This window comes from Squalius cephalus, assembly GCF_949319135.1.
Source record: "Squalius cephalus genome assembly, chromosome: 11".
Lineage (NCBI taxonomy): Eukaryota > Metazoa > Chordata > Actinopteri > Cypriniformes > Leuciscidae > Squalius > Squalius cephalus.
Window position 1 is genome coordinate 39,132,295 of NC_137132.1, and position 22,724 is coordinate 39,155,018.

Genomic DNA, 22,724 nt, shown 5'->3' on the forward strand with positions numbered 1-22,724 from the left:
TTCAAATGACATCAACTTTGTGTTAATCAAGGCAAGATTTTTTAAAAATATGGTAAAGAATATTTTTGCAGCTAGGTGGCGCCTGCTGGCGGTACACTCGGTTTTAGAGGGATTACTCAGCACTCGTTAGGAGTTAATAAATGTAATTAGATGCATTAAAATGCTGAGATCCTAAGCTTTAAAATGATATATAATTTGTGTTGTTCCATTCAGTGATTGCTTAGAAATAAATGTTTTTCTTTCCGAATGGGAATAAATCAAATAAATAAATAAAAAAGCTATAGACTTGAAAAAAAATTTTTTTTAGGCCTCCACTCTATTTTGATGTGAAATGTTGCATTTATTGAAAAATAAAATAAAATAAAAAAATATATATATTAATTCTAATGGAAAAAATAGCACATAAAAATTATATAATTAATGCAAAGTATCATAAAAAATTCAAAAAATTCTAAATAATAATCAGAAAACATTATAGAACAAAAATATATTTGATTGGTTATCCTGGGAAAAAGTAAAGTAAAATTGTAAGGCTTCGCCCGTTTTCGGGCGGGAGGAAGCTAAGTGTGACTATTTTACGAAGAAGCCCAGAGGGTTAATGCCATTTTAGGCAAAAGAATAGTAACAGGAGATGAAGACGCTCTTAATGAGCGCAGATTTTCGTGATTGACTCCTTGCCGTACTAGATGCGTACAGCAGGTTAAAGACACAGCAGACAACCAGAGAAGAAAACATGAGAGCAACAGACGGCAAGCCAAACACACAGGCGCCATCTTGCCTTCCAATAACAAGTCCAATTGAGAATATATCACCTAAATCTGGTCTCCAAGCAGCAAGCTTTACTCAAAAATCTGCATAATATAAGTCCACAAAACAACTGATTTGTGATGCAGCCTGGAATCATAAATCACGGCGTGTTTGTTCATTTATAGCCAGAGAAACTGGCTCTCTGACTGAGCCTGGTCTTTCCCAAGGTTTTATTCTCCACTACTGTCAACTGATGGAGTCTGATTATACTGACACTGGTGACACTGTTGGATGGGAGCACAAAAGTTTGTTTCATAATTACAGTTTTTCTCAATTGCTAAAACACAATTTCTGAAACCTTGCACCATTTTCTGAAAACATTAAACACAAAACCTCATCTTCAAGCACTATTTACAAAACCTCTGACCCCTCTTGCAAAATGAAACTTTCGCCTCAAAACAGTTTTACCTGTGTTCAAAATCAAACACTGCTCTCAAATCCTAAACAAAGTGATCAAAATGATATACACTATCAAGCAGTCAGTAAACAATACACCAAAAAATAGAAAACACATTGTTCAAAACATATAGTTCTCAGGGAAAAGTACATTTTTAATCTCAAAACAAATTTCATATTTTTTCATTGTACAGTCATTGTTTCATTGTTTCAATTTGTTCATTGTACAGTCTACAGCAATGCACTGTACTACAGTATACGATACTAAAAGGGACACAAACGAAAGGAGTAAATATGTGATCAATGTGCTTCTTATCTTTGGCCTGGGTAAGGCCAGAGCACTTCGTCGACATCACAAGCAATATTGTCCCTCCTGAGGCAACGGGGGAAGAAGCCTCTTGTGTGCTGTATCCAGCCCTGACATGATTCCTCACCAATATCACCACAGGCTAAATCCATGGCTTGCAGCAGATTTACTCTGGTGTAGGGTTGTCTATCATAAACTTTCCATCTCCAAGAGGAGAAAAACTCCTCAATCTGATTCAGGAAAGGCGAGTATGGAGGGAGGTACAAGTTCATAAATTACAAAGATGAACTCATGGGGTTTGTCCAAGGATTCCAAGTCAAATATTGTCTGTGTAGAAATACAATATACTGTATTTAGAATTTTGTAAGTCGTACAGAGACAGTGATATGCTGTAGAGTACAATTAGGCCTACTGTATCCACTTCTGATTCACATACATTGTATGTACTGAAGAGTAATGTCATTCACATAGTATGTGTTAGTACTGTAGACAATCTGGATTACAGTGAATGTTTCTGAATGTACACTTACTTGCACATACTGAGCTTGCAGTTGTTTCACCCTTGGTGAGTTGCGCTCAAAAGGTACTCTGTATACTTGTTTCATTCACATCCTGTTACGATGGAAGACACGGTCAATTGTGGAAATGCTCGCACTGTCGATTCCATGGAAGTGTGTGTTGTCTTGTATCACTCGTTCCTGGATTTCTCGTCGTATTAAATTATCTTGAAGGACCATGCTCTTCCTCCTCCTCTTCTTCTTCTTCTTCCTCTTCCTCTTTCTCCTCCTCCTCCTCCTCCTCCTCCTCCTCCTCCTCCTCCTCCTCGTCCTCCTCCTCCTCCTCGTCCTCCTCCTCCTCCTCGTCCTCCTCCTCCTCCTCCTCCTCCTCCTCCTCGCATATGCACTCGTCCTCGTCCTCTCACATCGTTTCTTCTATCCATTCTCAGACTTTCTCCTTCCCACCTTCAACAACCTGTTTGCTCTCTGAACTGGCTTATATTGGTTGTGTCACATCATTTGAAACAGGTTGAATCAATTTCGAGTGGTTGTGTTCAATCAAATGACATGTGTTCTTTATTTGTATTTGATTGTTGCCACTTGTGTTTACCAGTATGGATGGCATGTGCATTAGAGTGCAGAATGTGTTTTGAGAATGAGAATGTGTTTAGAGTTTTGCTGAAAAGTCTAAGTGAGATCTGCAAATTGTGTTTTACCATGTGAAATGGTTTAAGGTATTGACAACAGACTGCACAATTAGCTAAATGAGTTCAGGCAACTGAGAACTTAGTTCAGCCAATGGGTTTTAGTGTTTTAGCAATTGAGAAAAACTGTAATGAACTTTGCAAAATGAACACACATTAAACTGAACTGAGTCACCATTGAGTCAGAATTGAGCTGATCAATGGCACTATTGTCTTCTTTAGAACTGCTTTACAGCTGAAATTAAAGTTGGCAAATTTTTCAGCATTTGTTGTTTTCTTGTTTATTACTGTGAAGCTGCTTTGAAACAATCTGCCAAGTTATGCCAAAGAGAAAAAACTAGGTGACAAAGCATTATCCTCGGCCAGATGATTTTGTGTAATGTTAGCTGGGTCAGACTGGATCAGGAAAAAGGGTTGATGCAGTCTTTTTGAACATGTTTTATTCGAATCAAAGTGCGTCATAATGCCATGTCTGGCCAACTGACTCTTCTCAAATATGAAGATTTATCCGGTGTTGGGCAAGAAAGCATTTTTTAAAACAATGAAACATGTGTTTTGGATTGTTGAATATGACTGTAATGGCCCAGAACTGGGGGGAGAAAACAGCTCTCTGTGGTCTCTCTGTTTGTTCCCAAATCATCTCCTGTTGACTATTGACCAGTAAAAAACAGAGAAAGATTGGCACACTAGGATGATGTTTCTTTATACTTTACTAATTTATGACACTAAGACCTCTCCAGGTGTACACCTGTGCCTTTCTTTCTATAAGGCAGCAAGACAGCAGTGCTAAATAAAACATTTCACAGCTTATGTCTGGGGGCTCATCTGCACAATCTGAGTAATGCTTTCCACTATCCTATCCTCTCATTCTGCAAAAGTAGTCACTGGAGTAAACTAGAACCTTTCGTAAGAGCAATGTAAAAGGCTTAACTTCAGATTTCCCATGATGCACAGTCAACTAATATTTATTTGTTAGTCAACTTTTTTTGTATCAGAGACCTCTTTCCACACACATTAAAGCTTCTCTCTGTATAAAATGCTTATTTGGAATTGCCTTTGCATTTGGTTTGTTATGGTTTTTATAGATGCTATCTTGAAAAATATTGAAGCATTTGTGTGTGTGTGTGTGTGTGTGTGTGTGTGTGTGAGAGAGAGAGAGAGAGAGACATTAAATCCAACCAACAAAACAAACCTTGACAATACAAAATCCTCTCCATAACCAAATCAGTGGCTTTTATACTATAGCAGCAGACATGAGGGTCCAGTTTATGAAGATCCAGGGAGAGAAACCAGGCTCACTCTGGCCAAACAAACCAACATGGTGTGATTATGATTCAAAGTCAGTTTGTGGCAAAGGGTGCGATTGAGACCGTCCCTCCAGCCGAAATGTCCGGCTTTTACAGCCCCTACTTCATTGTACCCAAGAAAACCGGTGGGTTACGACCAATCCTGGACCTGTACGTCTTGAACGAACCCTTCACAGGCTTCCATTCAAGATGTCGACAGCCAAATGCATTTTCGAATGTGTTCATCCACTGGATTGGTTTGCAGCGATCGACCTGAGGGACGCGTACTTTTCAGCACTTTCAGTACAAGCACGTTTGTTACAAGGCAACACGCACACACGCACGGAGTAGAAGTTGGAAGAGCAAGATCTGATGAATGCGGTTTGCTTCATTCTTTTTTTTTTTTTGCATTTTGATTTTACGATTCCTGGACGAAATCTCTGGCTGTGATCAAAGAGAGTGAGAGCTGATGTTGAGGAATAAATTATTTGTTTTTACTTCACCATGTGACAGCAGCAAGCAGGCTCCTGATTGGTTAACGCGGTGCGAACAGACACCAAAGTTCAGATTTTTCAACTCTTGCTTCAGACGTGAATTTGTTTCAAACGCGTGAATGCACAAAAAGCACCAAATAATCATTTGCGCCAGACGCTCAATTCGCCTCTTTCACACGAATGAGGTGAAATCGCGTCCTTTGCGCTGCGCTAAATGCGTCTATCGCGCCACAGGACCTCCATTTACATTGACTTAACATGGAAATCACTCGCTCCAGATGCTCAATTCACGTCTGGTGCTGTGTGGCGTGAGCATGGCATGGCGTTTTCTATATCTTTGCACACCAGAAACGTGTCTGACGCGGCGCTGCTGCTGCTAGGTGACATATGATAAGCCTCATTGGTGATATATTTGACACATGGTGAAAGAGTTGTGGAAGGCCTATACTTCATGTTAAACATAAAAATATAGCAGCAAAGACAACTTCGGCAGTATTGACAAAAAAAAAATAGGCTACAGAATATTTCGTTCTGTATTGACAGGTGCAATATTTGAAAATATTTTTAAATTACATGTATATCTGCATTTATGTCAAAACCTAGAGACTTTCAAACATCAAAATGTCATTTATTAATATGTATTCGTGTGAATATGACATATAAACATCTTTTCCTATTCTATTTTGCCCGAAAACGCTTCCAACACGCTTGCAAAAGTAGGCGTCGGTTCTATTTCTAACATGCACACGTTTTCCGCGCGGCTCATGCAGGCAGTGTGCAAGCTCTAACCCCAGATTTCCACCAACTGCGGAACGGCTGTGGATTGGCTCCGCTGCGTGTCGGCTCCGTGCTCCGCTGTCCTTCAATACTCACCAGGTCCGGATTTGTTGCGGAACGGCTGCGGCCATGACTGACAGCTGAAGTCACGAGGACCCACGAGATCTCGCAAATTCACGAATGGTCACGCGATATAATAAGATGCCCTGTGCTGAATTGCTGCAGAGCTCTCCAGCACCCGGCAAAAATAGAAGCTCTGCGTATCTGCTCCGGAGGGCTGCGGATCGCCGGAGTCGGAACGCAGCCGTTCTGCAGTCAGTGAAAATACACACATTGACTTTAATGGAAACCTATTGACTCCGCCGCCGTTCCGGAGCGGATCCACAGCCGTTCCGCGGTTGGTGGAAATTAGGGGTAACCTGTTAACATGGGAGTAGGGCTGTACTGTCCTAGTCGATTAGTCGATTAGTTGGTCGATACGTTCTGGTTCGACCAAAATTCTGATTGGTCGATTTTCTGCCGCGTTTATTTCATCAGTTTTGCCGCGCTTAGGCGCGCTCATTTCATCAGGTGGAAAGCACTAACTGCTAATGGGGGTGTTTTCAGAGTACCCTTGTTTCACTGTAACAGTCTGTCTTCAAAACACCCCCTTGTTTTCACCTTTTTTGGATTAGTTCAACCCAAGAGAGAGCGTCGAGCGTAGAAGGTTTGATGCTGAATATTATTTATTTAATTGTGAGAGCGTTTAATAGTCAGTCCTCTTCTAACATGTCAACAACAAAGAAATCGACAGTGTGGCAGCATTTTGTTAAAATTGATAACAGGAAAAAGGTCGAATGCAAAGTTTGCAAGCAACAGTTTTCCACAGCTTGACGACAAACATGACATATCATCTAAAAGTGGTAAGCTCACTTGTCTGCGTTAGCTTGCCCTGTCTGTTTTGAGTAGGCTATGAACATATCAGAATTTGCATATTTCAATGTTTTAGTGTGATAACCTAACTTTTTTATTTTTTATTTGGAGCCTAATGCGCAATTGCGCTGTGCTGTTGGTTGTGTTAGTTTTGAGCCTAGGATGCTTTATTTTTCAGTTATGCACTTTATTTCGTTTCTGCTCTTGATCTGGTTTGTTTAATAAATATTATTTTTTTATTAAAGTAGACGTGCCTTTTGTGTTTATTAAGAGTAAAAGCTTTAAGTTAATAGTCTATACGTGTCTCAGCTGCGAAGCTGAGCTCATGTTCAGCCTCGCTCGGTGCGAGGACATGCACGGTGAAATGATAGTGTCTGACAGTTATAACTTATTATTATAACATATGACAAAAATAATTGTCTAAATCAGGGGTCACCAACACGGTGCCCGCGGGCACCAGGTCGCCCCCAAGGACCACACGAGTCGCCCGCAGGCCTGTTCTAAAAATAGCACTTGTGAGCTGCGTCTGAAATTCAATTTTATTCTGTTGCTATTCTTTTTTAATCACACTTGCATTTATATATATTTTAAAATGACAATAACTTAAAAATATGTTCATTAAACATGAGTTTAGATAAGTTTGGGTAAACTCTGACCTACTCTATTTCAAAAGTGTTTTACGCGAGACAAAACCAGTGCTCGTGGAGAGTAAGTTAAGCTACTCCAGTCCAGTCGGTGGCGGTAATGCACCTACAAGTTGGTTTGCCAACCGCCAATAAACACCAAAGAAGAAGAAGAAGAAGAAGAAGAAGAAGTAAGTTAAGCTAGCGCGCGCGCGACCGACCTTTTGCCATTGCGTTAAGCCCCCTTTCCACTGCACACGACATTCACATACGATTGTCGCATTTCGCCCCCTAGTGTCAGTCGCACGGCACTTTGAAATTAGTCATGAAGCAACCGTTACCCTTGGCGATTCACAATGGTAAAATTAATGATTTTAATGAACGTAATGCATGCATGAATATATCCACACAAAACAAATGACCCTTCAATACATCTAAAATTAAAATATAGTCGATTTTATAGAGCTAATCAATATAAATATTGATTTAATAATTATTATTAACCCTCTGGGGTCGGCAAACGCGCCCGCGCGTTTTGCTGGATTTTCTTCACATTGTAGTACAATAAACTTAAATTACTCCGTCATTTATGGTCATACAGAAAAAAGAAATATGAAAAAAGAATCTGTGATATTTCTACTTTTGTATGTGTCCACTTACAATCAAATCAAAACATTGTGCTTTTGTAAAATAAAGAAAATAAACAGGGAGTGCTTTCTGCCTCTCCGTCACGGTGAACTTTTTTTTCTTAAACTCAGCGAATACTTGTCACACATTTATGAGCCATATACTTTTATAAACATTTAAGTGTGTACTTTTAAATGATCGGATTCAAACTGAAAACAAATATTCTCTGTTTAAGTAATTTGTATAAAACCAACAAGATGTCCAGTATCTCAAACGCTTGCTCATTATTTTTAATTTGACCACGGCCACGTATTGTATGCAGCACTGCGCATAGACTATGCCTACAAGGCACAACAAACCTGGTGTTCATTATATTATATATTTTTGGAAACATTTGTGTGTGTGTGTGTGTGTGTGTGTGTGTGTGTGTGTGTGTGTGTGTGTGTTTGTGTGTGTATTCTGTGAATTTTAAAAAGCAATTTTAACCAGAAAAATCTAAAATGTATTCCCAAAATCGTGCAGGCCTTTCTCTTGATATCAGTATGTTCATTTTTTTTTCTTTCAGTGACCAGATGCCACTGAGTCCTGCTGACTTCAACATTCACATGAGTCTCTGTACATGAACATGGTAAAGTGAAAATCAAACACCTTGGAAATGAAAGGTATGTACAATGTTTTTAGGAATGGCAGAAAGGTCTCTGTCTTTGGATCATTGTTTTCAATAAGTGCTTTTTTGTCATTTGTTTTGTATCTTTGGATTATGTTGTGTTGTAAATAAATCCAAACAATCAAAAAGCCATTCTTTTTTAAATCTCCTCATTCTTTGTGCAAGGTTGCTCAGAATGATAGGGCCTGATGGCTCCTAATAGGGCCGTTAGGGGAGGGTCTTTGTCTTTCTCAGGTGTGAAAAGCTTACATATTAATGATGTGATCACACCTCCCGCATAAAGCTTTCTCACACAAAACACGTCTTACAATTTTTAAATCAATATATTGTCTTATCTGAATGAGCAATCAGGGTGATTTTCACATAGTTTTGGAGCAAATATTCTAGGCTACATGATACAATTTTCAAAAGTCTTGTGAAGAAATAATCAGTATGGGTTTCATGAGCTTATTTCAGTGAGATTTTTTTTTTGTATTTTCACAAACCACGCATAAATGTCATTATCTCAAAACTACAAACTTTTACATACATGCTGCTGATATATTATTGTAGCAGAGTTTGTGCTGAATACAGTGTAATCAGACTTTAGCCATGAAAATGTCACAAGTAACAGAAATAAGCACAAATGTCAGAGCATGTCAGAACACCTCCAGGGCCCAGAAAACACCTCAGACCCAGGCCCGTCGCGACAAGGCAAGCAAACCAAGCAATTGCTTGGGGCCCCGAGCTGGCCTGGGGCCCCAAGACAACGACTGGTTAAGAATAAAATGCAACGACAAACTGTGTGAGCGCCTCTTTGATAGTCAATGCAGTAAAGTGCAATGACACTGTTATCGGGATCCCCCTCAAGGGGGCCCCCCTCAGTAGTCGCTGACAGCAGCCAGCCAACCACGCGATCTCTGCTGCCGGCAAAATACAAAACCTCCTCGGCAGTCATCATGAAGCGGAATTATGCTTCAGGAAGCCAGAAAAGAATGAAGAGAAAGGAAGATGAGGAAAGAAAAAACAAGATAGTGGTAAGTAGGGGTGTAACGATACACGTATTCGTATTGAACCGTTTGGTACGAGGCTTTCGGTTCGGTCTTTGGTACGCATTTTCAAACCGAATGGTTAGGACCATTTTTCCTGCCGACCAAAATTTCGTTATTTCAAATGTAGGCGGCTCACGTATGGCAAGCGCGCTCATAATGTAAGAGACGCCGGCGCGACCACAACATTGCCCAACATCAAATGGCAAACGTAATGCAAGCGGAACGAAACTGAGCTACTCGTTATTGTGTGGTTGACGGACCGTTGTTTATCAGTTTGGACCAGTGCAGCGCGAGCCGATCGTGATCATGCGACACTGTTACTACACAGCACTAATAAGAGATCCAGTAAAGAAAGCATTTGAATTCGCCACAGAAGTAATAACATCGCTGCGAGATCTAGTGAGAAACATTCACATAGTTTGGCAGGAATAGTAGGCTATAATGCCTTCAAGTAACATTACGTTGGTTTTATTTTGACATTATGAATACAATGCCCTCAAATGTTAATCTGAACTAAAATAAACATTTGTTTATAACTAAATATTACATTTAATTTTTTCCAAGGAGCTGTTTTGTTTTATATGCTCCTAAGAAGAGTCAATTATAGCTCCAGAATTGCTCAAAGTAAAAAAATAATAATCATATTTTATGATGTTAGTTTTAATTAAAAAAGAAGAAGAAAAATAAATAAATCAAGGAAATTTCTCTGGCATTTCTTTCTTTTTGCTGTATCGAAAACGTACCAAACCGTAACACAAGTGTATCGTATTGAACCGAACCGTGAATTTTGTTACACCCCTAGTGGTAAGTGATAAATTACACTGGATAAAATAGCTCCACTTGTCTTCTACAAATAGTGTAATTTTGCAGCAGTTAGGCAGCCTACCGTAGGCTAGAAAAAAATATGTTTATGTTAGCTACCTGCCTGACGGCAAATGCTGCTTGTAACAAACAGTTAGTGCACCTTTTTTTTCGAACGGATGGAATATGGTTACATATTATAATATGTTTTTTATTGGGGGGGCCTCCAGGTCCATTTTGCTTGGGGCCCCCAAATTCCTTCAAACGGCCCTGCTCAGACCCCAGAGGGTTAACAGCCATTTTGCAGAAATAGCGTTTACAGAATGACGTTAAAGTGTTAAAATATTGATAATTCTAGCTTCGAACTCATAGTTTTGATTAGAATACATCACATCTGGTCGACCGGTCACATACGGTCTAGCCACAGAAGTTCAGATATTTCAACGCATCCAAAGCTCAAATCGGATCCGAAACTTCCGCATACGCATACGATCAGAACTCCCCGCAGCTCCCATACGACTCTCCATTGGAAATTAATGACTTCCGGTCCGACGGCTGTCGTTTGTCGTGTGCAGTGGAAAGGCGGCGTTAGAACTGGTCACTGTTGTCGCTTGCAAAACCAAATGGCGTCGCCGTGGGTGTAAACATGCAGATTAAGGGGCGGTAATATTATAATACATTTGAACCCCCTGGGGTCGGCGGAATCGCCGGCGATACCAGCTCGCTTTTTTTTTTATCAGTTCAAAAGAGATTAATTTTGCTCTGTTGACTTTGATATTACAAACAAGTTTCATACATCAATCGATTCTGTTAAATGTGTATTATTTTTGTGTATACTCACAATAAAAACAAAGTGTTGTGCTTTTTGCCAAATAAAGAAAAATAAACATGATGTGAGTTCTGCTTTCTCTCTGTCAGTGAAGTCCATTCGGAAACGCGTCCGAAAATGAACAATAACTCAGTGAATACTCAGTCAAACAGACATACAGACAACACAGGCATGAAGCTTGAATTCACTTCTTTTAAATGAAGTAATTTATATAAAAAACAAATATTCTCAGTTCATGTAATCTGTAAGAAAAGAGAGAGATGTCAGTCGTTCTCATCTCATCTAATTCTTTTTAATGTGACCCCGCCCACGGAGAGCGTGCGCTATTCAAACGCAAATGACTGAGGCAATCCACGCAAATCAGCTTGAGAAAACACAAGTTTAATCAGATCATTGTACTTGTTTACACCGTCTCGCAGCGCTGTGAGGAATAATACTATCGTAATAATAATAATGGAAAATGTACCTCAGAAGTGCGGGTATTTCGAGGAGCAAGGATCCGACTGAGCTGAGGTATACTGTAGTAAGTTTTTTTTCATTCTCAAGTGAATCGCATTTCTGTGTGTGAATGAATGAACGGCAGAGATGCGCGCTGTTTACCACAGCTCGCAAAAGACAGTTTAAATTTAAATCGCGTTTCTGTGTGTGAATGAATGATGATGTTTTAGCAAACTGTATTGCTATACTGAGACGAGTAAAAATCGACTGAAATATGTTGAAATAAAATGTAGGCTATTTGTATAAGCAACGTATTAAACTGCAAATTAACATTTATATGCCGTAATATTTCATAAAAACAACGTTACACTCAGGCGAAATATGAAATAGATTTGGGTACAGTTTTTACTGTAGAATATACTGCCACATCAAATAAGCTTTTGTTTAGCAAATTTCTGCTCATATGTTATATATATATATATATATATATATATATAAAAATACTATTTTTGTCAAAAATAAAGTCATCAACTAAGATGTTAGCTGTTCCAATGTTGGCTATATTCAAACTAATGAATACATATGATAAAATGTAGGCCTATAATCATTTTTTTACAAAGAAAGAGTACACTTGAAATATTGTTGAAATTGTAATTATTGTTGTAATTGTAACCTTTTTAAAGGGATAGTTCACTTTGAAATTAAATTTTGGTATGTTTTAGCTTACCTGAAGGGCATCCAAGATGTAGGTGTCTTTTTTTCCGCAGTAGTTTCAATTTTGATATTTTTAGGTCAAACCGTTCTTGTCTGTTAGTCATTTCATGCAGGTATATGGATACTGACTCAAAGAGCTTGCACAAAGTCCAAAATAAAACAGTTCCCCATCGTCCAAATTAAACAATTCCCCATCGTAAGTACACATTGATGGCCTAAGACACGAAACGAGCGGTTTGTGTGAGAAAACAAACAGTATTTATATAGTTTTTAGCTCTTATAACACAGCCGCGTCCAAATGATCTGAGGGCTCGGCGGGTATACTAGATGTCGCCTTGGCTACGGTTCCGTTCCAATGAACTGCAGTAGCGAAGGCGACATCTAGTGTATATATCTATACCTGCCCAAGGGCGGGTATAGATATATACACTAGAGGTCGCTTGGCTACGGTTTCGTTCCAATGAACTGCAGTAACCAAGGCGACATCTAGTGTATATATCTATACCCGCCGAGCCCTCAGATCATTTGGACGCGGCTGTGTTATAAGAGCTAAAAACTATATAAATACTGTTCGTTTTCTCACACAAACCGCTCGTTTCGTGTCTTAGGCCATCAATGTGTACTTACGATGGGGAATTGTTTAATTTGGACGATGGGGAACTGTTTTATTTTGGACTTTGTGCAAGCTCTTTGAGTCAGTATCCATATACCTGCATGAAATGACTAACAGACAAGAACAGTTTGACCTAAAAATATCAAAATTGAAACTACTGCGGAAAAAAAGACACCTACATCTTGGATGCCCTTCAGGTAAGCTAAAACATACCAAAATTTAATTTCAAAGTGAACTATCCCTTTTAAGGCGAGACACTACAGGTGAATAGGGTAAAATTTTTAACTAGCAGATATCACCATGAAACTTTCCCAGTTGATTACCTACATTAAGATGTGAAAAAAATGTATTACAAGTTTTCTGTAATTTAATGTTTAAATATGCAAATTAGGCAATTTCTAATTAAATATGCGCTATTTTGCATATATTTAAAAAAATGAAATCTGAGTATTGGATAAAGCCAGGTTAAAAATTATTTTTTCATTGTGTTCACATATTAGATGGGAAAAAAATTACAGAGGGATTTATGCATATCTACTTCTGTTATCCTGTAAATCAGAATATACTGTCAATAGCCTTTAAAAAATGATTTTCGCCATGTTTTTTGGAATAAAATGTTATATAAATCAGGCTAGGAATAATATATTTACAAATCCCTCTGTAAATGTCTTCATAATATAACTAGGTACAAGACTGGAAAGTTTGGTGTATATAGGTGCTACTGAAGTGGAGATTTCGGACTTGGAGTATGAGAGAAAGGTCATTTTGAGAAAACGGGCTTTAAAGATTTATCATCAGCCAATGAGATTGCGCATTCAGCTCTTTTACTTTCGCGATTGGTTGCTGATAAAAAGGAAATTACCATATTTGGATCCGACAGCATTGTACAGTGAAGAGAGAGCTTTCCAGCCGTTTCTGTGATGACAGAGAGCAGACAGAGATCGCGGATCGGCGGGATGATTTACAACGACAACTTTTGTTGAATTTACGCGAAATCTACAGACGCAAACAGACAAAGTGTAATAAAATATAGACCTAAATGTGTATTTCGGACTTTTTTTCACCACAGTCTGAAAGAAGACATGTTATTGAAGACAAATATCCAAAAATCTCAAAATTGACCAGTAAAAAAAAAACAATGTTTTTGCCTGCCGTGTCTCGCCTTAATAAAATAGCAAAACATATTTACAAGATAGATGTAAGCAAAATCTTAAATGGTCAATATAAATCTTCTTCTAAATATATCTTTTGTCCTTGCATTGTGGCTCAGTCAGTGTCACACCTGAATGAATGGCTCATTATGCAGAGTGAGTGGGACATTGTATTCTCAGGTGTAAACCACTCCTCGTTCACGCCCCCCTCGCATATTGGCTTTCCAAGCAAAACCTGTCTTACACAATTTAAATCAATGTATTGTTTTATGTGAATGATAAAGCAAGACTATTTTCACATAATTTTTGAAGCCAGAACTCGAAGCGACAACATCCATTAGTCAAAAGTCTTGTGGACACATATTTAGTATGAGTTTTGTGGTCTTATTTCAGCAACTTTCTTTTTTTTTTTTTCTTTTTTTAATAACCACGCATAAACATTATTCTCTTAAAAATACAAACATCTACATACATGTTGCTCACATATTATGGTAGCCCTGTTTGTGTTATATAGAGTGAATTTACACCTTTGCCATTATCATGTTTATAAATAACTGAAAAAAGCACAAATGTCAGGGCATGTCAAAACATCCCAAGGGCCCCAAAAACACCTTAGACCCCAGAGGGTTAATTCACACACTAATTACTTGAAACAAAAATTAAAGAAGAAGCTAGGATTTTATTTTAGAAATAAGTATTGCTTTTCATTTAATGCAAGGAAGAAGCTTGTGTCTGCAACCTTCTTACCGATTCTTGACTATGGGGATGTTAGTGTATCAGCATGCTCCTTATCTTCTTGCCTCCCTGGATGCTGTGTATCATGGTGCCTTAAGATTTATTATGGATTGTAAATTTTCTACACATCATTGTGCATTATATAATAGAGTTGCTTGGTCTTCTCTTGCTGTTCGAAGGAAAATGCATTGGTACTTATTGATATACAAAGCAATTTTCGTTTTTTTACCACCTTATCTCTGTACGATTCATCAAAAAGCAGTTGGTGACTATCCATTGCATTCACAGTCTTATTACAATCTCCATGTACCTCCAGCTAAAACTAATCTAGGTAAAACAGCTTTTAATTATGCTTCACCTTCAGACTGGAACTCTCTCCAAATGAAATTGAGGATAAATCATTTGGTGTCTTTCAGCAATTTTTAAACACTTATGCATGTACTAGAAAAAGATTTAGTGATTTGCAAATGCTTCTAAGTTTGTACTTTTAATGATATTGTGTGTTGTATTGTTTTATTGTTATATGTGTATTTGCATAATTGTATATATATATATATACATATTGCTCTTGCATTCTTTCTTGTGGCTCAGTGACACACCTGAATGAATGGCTCATTATGTATGCGGGCCCCATTGTCTCCTCAGGTGCGAACCACTAAATATGCATGATGGTGTTGGATCGTTGATGCCCACCCGCATATTGCCTTTCCAAACAAAAAGTGTTTTACAAAATTTAAATCAATGTATTGTTTTATGTGAATGATTATGTAGGATGATTTTCAGATCATTTTAATGAAAAAACTCTAGACGACAACATCCATTAATCTAAAGTCTTATTGACACATATTTAGTATGTGTTTTGTGGCCTTATTTCAGAAACATTAGTTTTTAGTTTTTTCAATAACCATGCATAAACATTATTCTCTCAAAAATACAAACATGTACATACATGTTGCTCACATATTATGGTAGCCCTGTTTGTGCTAAATAGAGTGTAATTACACCTTTGCCATTAATATGTTTATAAGCAACTGAAAAAAGCACAAATGTCAGGGCATGTTAGAACATCTCAAGGACCCCAAAAACACCTTAGACCCCAGAGGGTTAAGAAGTGAGATTAATTCGGTGTCAAAATAAGGATAGGAGAAAATACCATTTGCAAACTTTTGTTTATGAATGAAGAATTTGCCATTTAAAATAAAGCCATTAACAATGTAATCTAGGGGGTTATTTTTATCGTCATTATAATAAAAAAATAATGTATTTCAAACTGAAAGAATGTGTCACACTGGCAAATAGGCCTGTAAGAACCAAGGTCAGACCAAAATTGTTTGGATATTGGGCAATCATAAAACAAATGTTCAAAAAAGCACATGAGCTGTCAATGTCCAAATATTTCGAAATATTAGAGTTGACAGGATATATTTTATGTAAAATTTTGAAATGTATTTCCTTAGCTTTATTGGACATACAGTATTTCCCAGGTAAGAGCCAGGCCCTTTTTCAATCTATATCTTCTATCAAAGATCTCCAATAGAATTTTCCTCTAGGAGAAATTTCTTTGTTAAATTGAAAGATTTGGCTTATATGTCTATTAGTACATTTCTTGTCCAAAAGATCCATTCCATCAAAGAGCAAAGTAGATTGTATTGTGACTGTTCTCCTTGGATTATACATGGAGTGGCTTTTAACCAGATGAATTAACCCAGGTGAGATTGCTTTAACCACTGTATTAAAATCTTTAGGAGGAATCAGGAAATTGTGGTGAATCATAAATTGTTCATAATTAAAGAGGTTACCCGAGTCATCAATTAGGGAGAGGATACACTTACAGTTTTTTTTCGATTGCTTAAACACTATAACCAGGCTTTTGAACTAAAATTTCAAAACCATAATGCCATTTATCAAAAAGCACACCCATTTCCCTAAACTATAAACACTATTCCCTGTTTTGACACATAAGTCAGATTTGTTGAACTGTCACTACAAAACTCTACACACAAATCCCTTCATTTCTCATTGCCTAGACCATGTTGTCATATAGAAAGCACTAGCATTCAATATTGTTCACTCAAGTCAGCACAGCTTCAGCTCAGTTAGCACACAATTACCCAAGTGGAAACACTAAGAGTCAAAATTTAACACATATCAACCAGATCCTTCAATAGATATATAAAAGGGCCCAAATCAGTTTATTGAGTTTTGGAACAATGTATCCAGAAAGACATGAAGGAAGAGATCGAGGAGGGAGGAGGAGGAGGGAGGAGGGAGGAGGAGGAGGAGGAGGAGGAGGAATGGCAAGAAGACAAGCAGTCTCAGATGAAATTCAAGCCACTCTAGTTGCCCATGTCTTTGTCAATGGTATGACTATGAGGGAGGCTGGGCTACGAGTAAGGCCAAATTTGAGTCGCTTTACCGTCGCCTCGAGAACCTTCAGGGAGGAGTGGTGGCAAACAAAATTCACTGAATAAAAGACAAACATTTCCAATAGTCTTTGATGAGGTTTATTTTCTTGCAAGAAAAGGCCAGCAGTCGTACAGTCACACAGAGCGGCTGCAGAGCGTGACAGTGAAGGGAGGGCATCCTTCCTCCTTTATAGACTTGACTCCCAGAATGTTATCTTTCTAGGCAAATGATGGTATTTCAACCACATGTGGAACATTCTTAGACGTGTTCATCATATTGTCTCCTTGAGTGGAGGCCCTCCTGTCACGTCCCAACACTCTTTACCATTCCAATACTATTCCATATTAGAATAAGGTTTGTGTGTGCTCTTTTACTGTCATATGATGGTCACACACATCTTAAGTAAATATATTTTTTTTTTAGAGAGAGTAAAAAGAAAAAAAAGATTGTGTGTGTGTGTGTGTATGTGTGTGTGTGTGTGTGTGTTGTATTGTGTAGTACATGAATGAATAAAAATTGGCCAATGTAACCATTGGTTGTGTCTTTTGTGTTCATCGTGTGAAAAGGTTTGTGATGGGGGAACCACATGCAACATAACTTACCAGTTTTGGAAATGTTGTTTTGAATGTATTGCACCAGTGTGTTAGACTATGTTGTAGTGTGTGTGATTTTGAGGGCTTGTGTGTCCTGTCTGAGGGCAAAGTTTGGTTTTTCAGCAATGGTTTTGAGTGTAGAGCTTCATTTTGACCTGAAAATAGGATGTTTGGGGAATTGGGTGAGACGTTTTGGATTTGTGTTTATAGTTTTGAGAATACGAGGCATAGTTTCAAGAAATGTGTTTAAGCAATCGAGGAAAACTGTAATATCATTTTGGAACCACCTGGGGAAAAATAAAGATTTATTTCTGACAGTATCAACTTTATGGAATAACAGTGATATCAAAATACCAAATGGATTTTGGATTGGCGAGATATCTTTTAAGCCAATTTATTTTGAAGATATTTATCATGTAAGAAAATTCTAAAAACTCAATGCCTCGATCTGCTCTGTCGTTAAAGAGCACTTCTCTTTTTAGTTTATGAGGTTTCTTTTTTCAAATGAAATCTAAAAAAATTGTATCGACTTCTTTTGCAATTTTGCTCTCCTCAAATTAAGAAAAAGAAGGATATACAAAATGAGAAAGACCTTCCGCCTTTGACAGGAGGACTCTGCCATATAACGACCGGTCCCGCTGGAGCCAGATATTAAGAATATTTTTAGAATTAATGATCCTAGAATAAAAGTTTAAATGTTGTCTTGCCAAAATATTTTTAGTAATATAAATACACTCTTAAAAATAAAGGTGCCATTGTGGTCATTATTCCACAATAAACTATAAATCAGCAAAACCTGACTCAACAGTTAACCAGACTCTACAATAAACAGTCCACTCCAAATGAAAACAGTGCAAATGAAGGTATTAAAGAGATAGTTGGATGGATGGAGAGAACATGGTTAACCACATGGGTTACGTGTGGAGGACAAAATTAGGAAGAGTGTATTTAAATGGGCTGCGTTATAGTGTGATGCGATCGGCTGTACCACCCGCCCCATTTGTTGGCGTCATTTTGGCTTGACGGGCCGCAAAAGAAAGACTGGAAGGCAGCATCAGGGGCGTTGGACTGGGGGTAAAACCAGTACTGATTACCAGGGCCCCAAGGGGAGAGAGGGCCCTGGAAAAGTCTGGAATATATTTTATTTTACCTGGATATTTTCATTTCCTAATTAAATTTCATAATGAATGTCAGATGAAATGTAAAGTTAGTGTATTGCCTGAATAACTTGGTTGATTGACTGACAATCATTGATTTTGTATACAAAAAAGTAAAGACTGTCTAAGGTCTCACGGTCCATCCCCTTGCTAATGCGCCAAATGGTTTAGTCCATCTGCATGCATTTTGTTTGGCCCTGTCCCAAATGGTACACTTCATATGCACTTTCGGTCTTGTGGACTTACAATGGCTGCCGCGTGCGCGTGTCTGTTAAGTCCGTGAGACCGTATGGTGTCCCATTTGTCATTTTAGGCCTCAGAAGGGTGCTCGCGAGCACCCCCTCTGCGGTCGATATCCACCCTCGATGCGCACTTTTGCCGAGCATTACAAAGCGGCATTACGTCACGAAAGTGCGGACTCGTAGGAAGAGCACGAGTGCTTAGGGTGCCATTTGGGACAGGGCCTTAGTTAGTTCAGCATCTGGTGGAGCGCAACATTCTGCTGTAGAAATGTCTTTCTCAAAGAAAGCCAAATCAGGCCACATAAATTACACTTTTGCATTTACAGATTGTGCTTTTTCAAAAGCAAAACGAGAAGGATGGATGTGGATACACATCTGCACTCTGCACAATGAGGTCTGAAATCCAAAATGGCTGAGGTATCACTAAAATTGACCACAAGGTGTCAGTACTGACCAAGTTAAGCACTGTTTGCACAAAGGTAGGTAATCACCACTCTCCACTCACACAGACCTTTCTGTCTCCACTCTAAACGTATTTTTCCAAGGGCATCACTGCAGCATATTTTGTCTTGACAGTTTATCTTTCACTCAAGGCACATTTTGGTTAAGTGTGCTTTATAGACAAAACCTTGTTGTTGCACTGCACTGTTTTAAACGTGTTTCTATAATTATAATTAGTGTAAATGTAAAGGTTATATATATATATTATCTTACTCTCAATGCCTCAATGAACCTCCTCTGGAACCAGAGGCGATCCTTTGCTTCAGTGTGCCATCAGATGAGGGATAGACAAAAAGGAAGAAAAAAAGTCAGTCGTATGTTACACTGACACGCCTGAAAGTGGAGCAATGTAGGTTTAGACACAGTAGGCGTATCACCTGATGGGCTCATTCGCTGCACATGCTGTTGGCAAGGCTGTATGACAATTAAATGCACATTTAAGTAGCCCAAAGAGTCGTAGCCCGTCGACTACAGAAGCCTGTGACCTTTAAACTTCTCGTTCTCACTTAAGAGATTCCTGTTGCATGCTCGAAATACCTGAAGGCTCGTGAAAGTAAACATTTGTCCTTCTCTTTTGCTTACTTTTAATAAAGCGATAAAGACCCTAAGAAAGTGGCAGTATTTTTATTGGCATAATAAAAAGAATCTTAACATTGACAAAGCATAGGTAACACAAAGGCTACTCATAAATACACATGGTAAAATAAAAAAGATCTAAACTTGTTTGAAAACAATGTTTATAATAATATGAAAGAAATGTTTAATAGGTTGTGACATTTGTTTGTGATGTTATGTATATTAATCGCTATTTGCCGAGATGGTCAGTTAAGCAGTTCAAGGTCGTCGGTCTCAACGAGAACGCAAGTCCGTTCTTGGAACTGAGAAACAGCCCATGTGAAGTTAAAAGAGGTTCAACTTTTAAAACAATATATCTCAAGATTTTGTGGGGTTTTTATGCCATTCCACTGCATCTCATGTTTTAAATGTATAGAGTACTGTTTTGTATTAAACTATTCATAAATACACAATGCCATATTGTTCATAATTGTTTATGCAATTGACAAAATTATATTTAATTTATAAATGTTAGTTGAAATGTTATGCTTTTTTTTCAGACAGTCATGTTTTTTCATTGCTTTTTAATGCGGTACAGTAATATTTTGCTCATTGCGCCCTCTTGTGGCCTCCGGAGACGAGCCAAAAGCGTTGCACTGCACACATTTTGTAACATTTTATTTCTTATTTTAGATTCTTATTTATTTAATATTCATTTAAGAAATAACAAAGAAGATATTTGTTTCAATTTTGTTTTTGACTGTTAAAACTATAATGTTGTTTACCTCAATAAATTGAGTAAAATAAAAATACAGTGGTTAAAATTATTTTTTTTTTTAAATCTCTCTGTCTGTTATTACAAATTTTTCAATAATTATCGTTACCGAATGAAATAAAACATTATATCGCAATATTTTTTTTAGCTGTACTACTCAGCCCTAGAGGCCAATCAGATTGTGTTGTGTAGTAAACAATGTGATTGCTAGCATTTATTGCATATTGCATTATTGACAAATTAGTGTGCACTACTAGCGTTTTGTGACTGAACTAATCATTTTAAAGATAAAACAGCTTTAACCTGTTTAAGAAGTTGGTATCTTACACTCCACAGCTAACTGCTCTGCAGCAACTTTTATTCTGGGTTAGAGAGCAAACCAAAACTGGACCAATCAGCTGTGAGAGAAGTGACATGTATTTGCCACAGTACAGCCACTTTCCAAATTAAAGCAATTAACAGTGAACCGTCAAGCTGAAATGGTTAAGCTTACATGTTTCTTTTAAGCTGTTTGTGAACCTTTTTAAAATTTTTATTAAATAGAATTGTTGATTCACTTGCATTAATATAGTGAGATATTTTTCTGATGCCTTCTCTAACCTTTGTGACAGAAGCAGTGTTTTTTCCTGCCTTGTAAATGCGTTCAAGTAAATTCAGCTCAGATCAGACCTAAATCGGATTGGATTTGTTTTGTTTTGTCAACTCTAAACCCAGCAAACACAGAACATTGGCACAACGTACCCAACCTTCTAACAACATTTTAACAACATGGCCAAAAGGTTGCTATAACTACATTGATTGGTGAAGGTTGTTACAGCGTTGTCACAATGTTGAAATTTAAACCACCGTTCAGGACCATTGTTTAAGGTTGTGCCAATGGTGTCTGAACAACCACTGGACTACATCTGTACTCGTCACTGCCCTGAAGCGCCAATCAGCCTTTTAGATTTCAACAGCCCATTGGTTTTTCATTTGATTTGTCTGCTATTTAGCATAATTCATTTCTTTGCTCCTCTGGATTTGTGGATGTTTCCTGGACTGATTCCCGTTACCGACCTTTATCAATGGGCTTTTTTCGACTACGCTCCCCTGTCTGTACAGTATGTACAGGACCTGGTTTTGTTCATTAAATGTTCTGATCTTTGCTTTTTATGTTTTATTTATTATACTTAAAAGAAATTTGTATAGGGTAGAGTGGGGGAAATAGCCTGACTACGTCAGACTTCTTACTTCCGCTCAATTTCATTTCGCTTCTGTAGTCAGTCTGAGACAGCGTAATAGCTTTCCGTTTTCCTCCGGCCTGAAAACAGCCGGGCCAATCAACGAACAGAGGGCGGGCTGAGAGCCGTGACGTAGACACTGATTGTACCGTGGATGCGCTTCACATAATCTGCGAAAGTCGCGCACAGCCATGTTCACTCCGGTATTTCGCTCGATGGTTTTGTTTTCGCATCATACATGTGTTTACAGTGGAAGTTAGATGCGGCTGAGCATGCGCATAACACACGCCATAACCAAACGTTATGTGATTGGCTTACGGGTAACCAATGATTTTAAACTTGAGACAAGCGCCCATCCCCCACCCCCCCACCCCCCCCCCCCCCCCCCCCGCGAGAGAGAAAACACTTCTCTATTATGCCATTCCAGACTCTGTCTACGAAGCAAAGCGAAGTAGCAGAGTTTGGTATTACCAGGCTATGGGGGAAAACCCCTTAAGGAAAATGTGACATTACTGTGAAACAAAACATAAATGTGACTAGAATTGCCATCCCAGTTTTGACTATGGCAGGAGTTATTCACCAAATATTAAAATTGCTCAGCCTTCATAATTAATTAGTATTTTGACTGAAAATATTTTTGTACAAAGGGGGCGTTTTTCCTCAGCAGTTCTTACCAACCAGTTTGCTTCATAGATCAATAGCAAAATGAACAGACTATAGTTTCTAATCTCTAAAAGTAAAAGGCAAGTAATGTATCAACATGTATATATATTAATATTTATTTCAGGAATGTCCAAAATAGCCAGATTTTTTAACATTTATATTTATACATATAACTAAGCCATGCAAACAAATATGTTCTAATT